This window comes from Gossypium raimondii, chromosome 4 (genome assembly GCF_025698545.1).
Source record: "Gossypium raimondii isolate GPD5lz chromosome 4, ASM2569854v1, whole genome shotgun sequence".
Classification (NCBI taxonomy): Eukaryota; Viridiplantae; Streptophyta; class Magnoliopsida; order Malvales; family Malvaceae; genus Gossypium; species Gossypium raimondii.
In genome coordinates, this window is record NC_068568.1 from 26967172 (window position 1) to 26976590 (window position 9419).

The 9419-nt window shown below is 35.3% G+C and overlaps 1 non-coding gene across 1 annotated transcript; it reads left to right on the forward strand.

Moving 5' to 3' along the window:
• The first annotated feature begins 1145 nt into the window (after positions 1 to 1145).
• LOC128040713 (small nucleolar RNA R71) lies at positions 1146 to 1252 on the forward strand. Its single transcript, XR_008195519.1, has one exon. It is a non-coding gene; the product is annotated as a small nucleolar RNA R71 (small nucleolar RNA).
• Positions 1253 to 9419: the final 8167 nt, after the last annotated feature.

The window sequence follows — 9419 nt, forward strand, 5'->3', positions numbered from 1 at the left end:
TTTCTTTAAGCATTTGGGCTTGTAATCCGTTCTCTCCCAAAATTGGTTTGTTGATGCTCGTAACTGAGATCCAATGCGCCTTAGCTACAAGATTGGGTTTCTTGGACCAAGATTTGAAATCTTGATTTTCTTGATTCTTGAAATCGCTCAAAACAGCAAAATTGGACCAAGATTCGGTTTCTTGATTTTCTTGAAAACAAGAAAGTGAATCTTGATTTTCCTTTTCCTTCGTGTACGCATCTAAGGCCTTGCTAATAAATTCTTGAATGGTTCCATTTAGTTTTGAATGCATTTGTCTTGCCTTTGGCCTCTTTATTGGGCCTTGTGGTAATTTGAGCCTATCACGTCCTTGAGCTTGAATTGGGCCTTTGTGACTCGTATCATGTTCTTTACCCAAATTTCTTGGATTATCACTCGGCAAGGTTCCTTGCGGTCTATTATTTAGCTCCGTAGCTAACTGGCCCATTTGGTTTTCCAAATTTTTCAATGTTGCTGCTTGGCTTTGGATCAAAGCGTCATTCTTTGCCATGTACGCTTTCAACAACTTCTCCAAATTATTTGATACCTCATCTTGAGGTGGTTTTAGAGCTTGATGATTAAACCCTTGAGATTTGTTGGGTCTTTACTGCAATAAGTTGTTGTTCGATCCATTTCCTTGGTTGCTCCAAGAAAAGTTAGGATGATTACACCATGAAGGATTGTAGAAATTGGACTGGGGTCATTGTCCACTCCTATTTTGATATTGGTTCCCCACATAGTACACTGACTCGGGATTTGATGGACAAATCTCAAAAGAATGACCTTCCCTACAGTACACACAGGAAACTACTTCAAACGGACTCGGTGACAGAGCTACAGAATTATTAGTACTATTAGCGGTTAATTGTTTTATCATAGAGGAAATAGACGATACTTGAGTTGATAACGAAGTGAGGGCGTCAACTTCATGAACTCCAGCTACACGTCTTCCTGAAGCTGTTCGATTTGTTGGCCATTGATAGTTATTACTCGCGATCCTCTCGATGATCTCATAAGCCTCATTATAAGACTTAGACAAAATTGCACCATTCGCAGAAGCATCTACCATCAATCTTGTATGTGCATTGAGACCATTATAGAATGTCTCCAACTGAATACAATGAGGAATCCCGTGATGAGGACACTTACGAAGTAACTCCTTGAATCGCTCCCAAGCCTTACACAAAGACTCGTCATCCAATTGTTGGAAAGTTGTGATCTCGTTCCTTAACTTAGCATTTTTGCTAGGTGGGAAATACTTAACCAAAAATCTCTCTGCTAATTCTTGCCATGTAAATATGGAACTTAGTGGCAATGATTGAGCCATGCTCGTGCTCGATCTCGCAACGAGTATGAAAACCACTTCAACCTCAGTGCGTCTTCAGTCACACCAGTAGTCTTGAATGAATCACTCACCTCCATAAATAATCGAAGGTGGAGAAGTGGATCTTTCGTGGGCATACCACAAAATTGGTCCACCGTTTGTAGCATTTGAAACATCACTAGTTTCAATTCGAACTAGGTCGCCTCAATATTTGGTCTTCTAAATCTTGGGTTTAACTCATTGAAAAGTGGCACAACATATTTTCTGATGCATCTATCCCTATCATTGGCAATTAGGATAGGATTTCATATATAATTGGCTTCATTACCTTGGACTTGATTCTGATTTCCAAGATCCATCTCGACTTGTCTTTGAGTTGTTTGTTCACGTCTTCTTTGTCTGAAAGTTCACTCAAGTTCAGGGTCTACAGGGAGTAAATCGATAATTTGATCTATGCACATAAACACCTGAAAAGAAAATCACAAAAATTAAAAAGAATAAGTTAGTAATGTTAGAAATAAATCAAATTGAAAATAAATAATTTCACAAAAAAATGACTATGGCAACAGTTGATAATCCCCGGCAACGGTGCCAAAAACTTGTAACGCGTATGTTTGTGCAAGTGTACACATTCGTTATCAAGTAATAAGTAAGTATCAAGTTATCGTCTCCACAGGGATTGTATTTGTGCTAAGCCAATTTGTAAAATTATATTAACAATTTGGTAAATAAAAACACAATATAGTTGAGAAGTGGTGATTAAAATATATTAAACTAAATGCAATGATCCCTAATGTAAATTATCCTAAGTATGCAAACTATATGAATGAAATAGATTTTAGTAATATTAAACACAATTTGCAACAATTATAACATAAATAAACTAGGACAATTACTTTAATTAAACTCAATTTATTATCAACATGCTTAATAACATTCGGAAAAACATTCCATGGCAACTCAATCTTTCATGAGTTTGTAAACCACATTAGATTCTTTCGGAATCTTTTACTTAGTAAATATGCATTTTCCTGATCCTTATTTACTAAGGGTTTCTTAGCATTTGTGTCAGGTAACAAGGACATATTAGGTTTGAAACAATTTCATCACACAAATCTAAAAACTATGTAGATAACAGAGCTTGGTCAGAGTTCTTATGAAACCTTCAATTTAATCGGGTCAGGATCTAAATTGAGCATGCACATTTCAATTATGTGTCCATTAGTCGTCGTTTAGTCAGGATCGCTAAGCTAATTTAGATGCATTTCAATCACGTATGAATGAAATACAGACTTGATTTTAATTGAAAACATAATCAATTGAGGCACAAACATTATAAGCATGAATCAAATAAATATTATTTAATCAAAGCAATCATCCTAGCTTAAATAAAATTAAACTAACATTGTTGTAAACAAGAACAAAGAACACATAGCAAACATCTTTATATTAAATTAAAGAAAAGGAAGATTAAACCCAATTCAGAGTGGCTGTCACCTAAGACTCTGACTGACGAGGCTCCTTCGTTCGTTTACTTTACTCCTTTGCTAATGGCTCTCTAAGGTGGCCAACTAAGGGTTCTTTAAGAGGCTTAATTGCTAAAATCTCTATGAAGAGATGATGCTAGGCGTGAGAATGAAAAATGCTAAGAGAATTTGGAGAAAAGAGAGAATGAATGAGGAATGATTGAGGGATGCTTGAGGGATGATGAATGAAGGAATGAGAAGGTCTTATTTATAGGTGAGGAGAGGTTGATAGTTTGCTAAAAATAGTGGATGTTAACCTCTTCAAATCTCCTTAAATTTTGGCATGCCATGCTTAGTGGCTTTTGACTTAATTTTTTGCTTGATTTTTAAGCAATTTTGGATGCCACACAACTCAAGACTAAGACTCGGTCAATCGCAAATCTTGAGGCAAATCTCTAATTTCTTCAACACTGCAAGGACCTTGTGTAATTAAACCAAAGAATGGTCTAAATGGATAGCCATGTGTAGCCGAATATTGGGTTGACTTGGTCTCTAATTTGGACGGTTTTATAATCCAGAAAAGTTATCAGACCTATCCAAAATAAATCAACAAGTTAGAGGACCAAAGAATAAAATTTATCCAATTTAATTAATTAATTAAAACTCAAATTATTAATGAAATATTTTAAAATGAATTATTAAATATAATTTTATATTTTATTATTTAATTTAATCATGCATGGCCCACTTTATGTCTTAAAAAATATAATATATTTAAATTAATATAAAATAAGTCATTTATTGCATGAAAACTATATAATAAAGCATAAAATCACATTTTAATAATTTCTATGTCCTAATTTCATATTTTCACTTATTTCATTAATTTATTAAACAATTACTTAGTTTTAACAAAGGATTTAAGTAAAAAGGTGATAGATTACATAGGAAAAATCCTATATATTTTTCCGTTTACATCCCCCTCCTTATCAGTTTTCGTGAGCTCATCAATAAGATGATCAATGTCACGGTCTTGTGTAGTCATGAAAGCTGGTGGGGTGGGTGGAACTGGTCCTTACCTTTCGTGGTAGCAGTAGTGGTCGTTTCATCTTTTGCTTCTTCTTCCTCATTCTCACGATTTAATGATGTCGTCTTTTCAGGCTCCTCAGCAAAAGTGTCCCCTTCATTAGCAGTGGTTCCCAAATTCATAAATCCTGCTCTTGCAATAGGAGTTTGAGCTAGCTCCACTTTGCTCTCAATCTCTCCCATGTACTTTTCTATCCGGTCAACCCATGTTACATCGTACCTCGACATTCATTCACCCAGTTTGTCGCGGTATAATTTCCTTCTGAGATGCTACAACAAAGTCCTCTTAGTATCACAACTGATAATCCCACACTTTTATTCAGTCTCCAAAATTATAGAAAAATGATTCATTAATTAAAGATAAAAATATAAATGAAACAACATTAAATAATTAATGATAACAGATGATAAAAATGAAATGAAAGTAAAGCAATTAAAGAAATGAAATATAAAAGCAAAACTACTAACTCAAACATCTCGGAGGTTAATGGATTACTTGTCACGTTCCACATGAGCACCCTAGTAGTGCTTCAAGCATTGTCCATTAACTTTGAATGTGACCCCCGCTTGCAGGTCTTTGATACTAACAGCACCATGTGGGTATACTTGAGCTACTTCAAAGGGACCTGACCAACGAGATTTTAATTTACAAGGGAACAATCTAAGCCTAGAGTTGAACAACAACACCTGTTACCTTAGATCAAATTTCCTTGGCATAAATCTATTATCATGCCAATGCTTTGTCTTCTCCTTGAACAGTTTAGCATTTTCATATGCATGTGCCCTGAATTCTTCCATTTCATTTAGCTCTAACAACCTTTTATGGCCAATAGTGACCAAATCCGTGGTAAGCTTTTTAATAGCCCAAAATGATTTATTCTTGAGCTCAATAGGTAGGTGACATGGCTTTCCATAAGCAAACTTTAAAATTTGACATCCCCAATAATGTTTCAAATGCAGTACAATAAGCCCACAAAGCTTCATCTAGTCTGGAGGACCAACCCTTACAAGTTGGGTTCACCACTTTTTCTAGAATCTTCTTAATTTCTCTGTTAGAAACCCCATCTTGTCCATTTGTTTAGGGATGATATGTTGTGCCAATCTTTTGTTTCACCCCATACTGATGCAAGACATTAGCCACTAGTTTACAATCAAAATGAGATCCTTCATCACTAATAATGGCTTTAGGTGTACCGAATCTTATGAAAATGTTCTTGTGCAAGAACTTCTTTACTGACTTTTCATCATTAGTAGGAAGCGCAACAACTTCGACCCACTTAAAGACATAACCCACTGCTAACAATTGTATAGGTTGCCCACTTATGGTGGAAATGGACCCATAAAGTCTATTCCCCATACATCAAACAACTCAACCTCCAGAATATTTTGCAATGACATTTCATGTCTTCTAGATAGATTTCCTATCCTCTAAAAGCGGTCACATGACTGATAAAATTCATGAGCATCTTTGAACAGACTCGGCCAATAAAATCTTGACTAAAGTACTTTGGCAGTAGTTCTCATCCCTCCAAAGTGTCCTCCATAAGGAGCTGAATGACAATGCTACAGAATGCTATGTATTTCGTCATCAAGGAACACTTCCTAATTATCTGATCAGCACAATGCTTAAATTGTAACATCCTGATTTTGGGCCTAGTCGGAACAGTGGTTTCGGGACCACAAATCCGATGAGAAAAACAATTTATTTTATTATATTTTTATGGTTTACGATTTCAAAAAATGATTTCGTGAAAATTTCATTTGAAAATTTCGACGTTTGGGCACTCAATTTAGTCAAAATGACTAAATTGTAAAAAGAGCAAAAGTTGAGTTCTACATGTTAGAGGTGTCCAATTGTTATGAAATTTTAAATTAGAGGTCCTTATATGGTAATTAGACCATTGGTTAAGTTGGTAGACAAAAATGGACATGGTTAGGCACGTTTCCAAAGTTTTTCATTAAGGGCATTTTGGTTATTTAGTTATTAAAATGAATTAAAAACAAAATTAAAAGCCAATTTTTGTCTATCTTCAACCCCATGGCCGAATTTCACAAGGGGAAACCATGGCTAGGGTTTTCAAGCTTCCAAGCTCGATTGTAAGTCTGTTCTAGCCCTGTTTTTAATGTTCTTTACGTTTTTGGAGTCTCGGTAACTTGATTTAGCTTATTCTAGCAATAATTTAACCTAAGGTTCATATTTGGGAAAATACCAATAGGTGAAATGTGTTTATTTTGATGTTTTATGGTAGAATATGAAGCTTGAAATTATGTTAAACAAATTTTGCTAAGTGATTTTAAGTGAAAACGAGTAAAACGACATAATCGGTAAAAATACCTAATGTTCATAAGTGTTAGAGTGGGAATTTGATGTTGCCGTAGAAGGGAAAAATGTTCAGCGTGCCATAAAACATAAGAATCAAGGATGAAGTTTAATTTCCGAGCTTTGGGACAAAAGTGCAAATATGCAAAAGTTTAGGGGCAAAAATGTAATTTTGTGCTAGATTTGATCATATTTTGTACCAAGGTAAGTTTACGGTAAATAAATGTAATATTTTGATAATTATTATTAATGTTGTTATTTTTCAGCAATTATGGATTTATTTCATGAAAATATCTAATGTTAACTCAAGTATGAGATGACAAAATCAGTGTTAAAAGGCCTCGTTGAAACATGAGAAATGTATTGGATACAAATGCCATGACATTTGGGTAAAGAGATCTCATGTAAAACCATGCCTGGGACATGGCATTAGCATCATTGAGATTATGAAAGGTCTCATGTAAGACCATGTCTGGGACATGGCATTGGCACCGAGATGAGAGGTCCCATCTAAGATCATGTCTAGGACATGGCGTTGGCACCGAGATGAGAGGTCCCATGTAAGACCATGTCTGGGACATGGCATTGGCATCGAGATGAGAGGTCCGATGTAAGACTATGTCTAGGACATGGCGTTGGCACCAAGATGAGAGGTCCCCCGTAAAACCATGTCTCGGACATGGCATGGGCACCTATATGAGAACTCTCATGTAAGACCATATCTGGGATATGGCATTGGTGGTACAAGAAACATCCCATGTAAGACTATGTCTGGGACACATCTTTGGCATGTTATTTTCAGGCAGGAGACTGAGTATCCTTAGTATTCCAAGTGATTCAACGGGCTAATAAATAGACGATGTTACATGAAAGTTCAGGTAAAAGCCTAATAGACAAGTTTAGGTGAGTTAATAAGATTAAGAGTATCTCAGTTATCAGTTGAGAAAAGAAATTTCAGCAACAAAGGAGTAAGTTAAGCAAGCAAGGAAGTAAACGAGTAAGAGAGTAAGTAAAGAAGAAAGTAAAGATCTTAATGCTTAATAAAAATTTATGAATATAATTGTTTATGATAAATGTTGTTATTTATTTTATTTCTTTTTCTTTCATATAGTATTATCAAGCATAGTCGGGATCTTGAAGACGTCGGAGAGCGTTCACACTATCAACCACCACATCTCGGTATTTTAAGACGATAAATGTTTTGAGCTATGGCATGTATAAGGACTTGGTCATTTCGATTGTATATTCTTAAGATATGACCAAAAGATGATATGTAAATATTTGATGGTGAATAGTTATTAAAATGGCTAAGTATGAAGGTGTTTGTTGTTATAAATGTCTAGGTGATAAATTATGCATAAAAATCATGAAAAAGTAAAAATTGGTAGTGAATCAGTTTTGAGACAGCAGTAGTGACGTGATTTTGAAAAATCACCAAGGATAGTAGAAAATGAATTATAAGGTGGATGAGATATAGAATTAAATTTTATTGAGTCTATTTTCATATAAAAATAATGGTGTATACAAAGGAATTATGTATTTTGCGATGTTTGCATTTTAGTTAGACAAGGTCAAAGTGGTTTTCGAAATCCCCTATTCCAACTTTGGAAAATCATTAAAAATTGTAAAACATTATTTAGGAGTTTTAATTTATATGTATAGATTCCTTATTGAGTCTATTTTCTGTAGAAACAAGTGAAAACACCATATGAAGTTTGTACAATGAGATAATTGAATTTTAGTGACAAGAGGTCAGGACAGTCGATAGTGAAATAGGGGAGACTTTAACTAATAAACTGTACTAATTGGCTAAACCAAAAATTTTAAAAAATTTATGGTAAAAAGATATATGAGTGTAGTTTTAGGGAAAATTTACAGATTTAAATTTTGAGTTTCGTAGCTCAAGTTATAATTGATTTAGTGACTACTGCACAGGTGGAGAGCCTTATTATGAACAGTGAAATACCTTTTAAAAGTAAATTTTTATGCCCCGAACTTTTAAGTTAAGTCAAGTAATGCCTCATGCTCGACTCCGACAATGGTCTCGGGTAAGGGGTGTTACATTTTATTGGTATCAGAGCAAGTTTAGTATGTTCTCCAAATATTCAGTATGAATAAGAGTCTAGCTATACATGCCATACTTATATATTTTGATAGTGTGACGACTCCTGACGATTTTGAAATGTTTTCTTTTATAGTTATGGATCCTGAATGAGCTGGTACAGATGAAGTAGAGAGTAATGTGCCCGCTCCCGCAGAAGGGACGGTGCCACCAGATGTTAATGTTAGTGAAAGGCCCATTACAGTTAGTCAGGGAGGAGGGGCTCGAGAAGCCTTCTTCCATGCTATGAATGAATCATTTGTCGAGTTCGTTCTTACAAATTCGGCTGTTAGATCTATACCCCCTCATGATTTTTAGATTCCCCATGTAGCTCTCCCAGTGACAGGTACAGGTACAGTTATAAGAGAAAGGCCACCAGTTGATAAGATCAAAAAATAAGGGACTGAAGAATTTCAGGCTACTAAAGACGATGATGCAGAGAAAGCAGAATTTTGGCTCGAGAATACTATCAGACTTTTTGATGAATTATCTTGTACACCTGGAGAATGAAGTGTGTTGTCTCACTTCTCAGAGATTCAGCCTATCATTGGTGGAAGACTCTTATATCAGTTGTACCGAGTGAGAGAGTTACTTAGGATTTCTTTCAGGAGGAGTTCCATAAAAAGTATATCAATCAGAGGTTTATTGACCAGAAAAGAAAATAGTTCCTTAAGTTAAAACAAGGTAAGATGACTGTGACTGAGTATGAACGTGAATTTGTTAGACTTAGCAAGTATGCTCGAGAGAGTGTATCTACAGAAGCTATTATGTGCAAAAGATTTAAGGATGGACTTAATGATGATATCCGATTGTCATTTGGTGTTCTAGAGATAAAAGAGTTAGTTGTTCTAGTTGAAAGAGCCTGTAAAGTAGAAGAGTAGTTAAAAAAAGGGCAAAGTTGAGATTGAGGTTCCAGACACGAAGAAAAGGTAGATGAGCAGATCATTTTAGTCTACATCCAAGAGGCCTAGAGAGTTTTCTACTAGAATGAATTTTTCAGTCGGGTATCCTAGCCGAAACAGAGGTAGAAGATTTGTGGGTTCATGAGCTCAGACTACTACAGTTGCAAGTGTAGGTAGTACTCGACCATCTAGACCAGAGTGT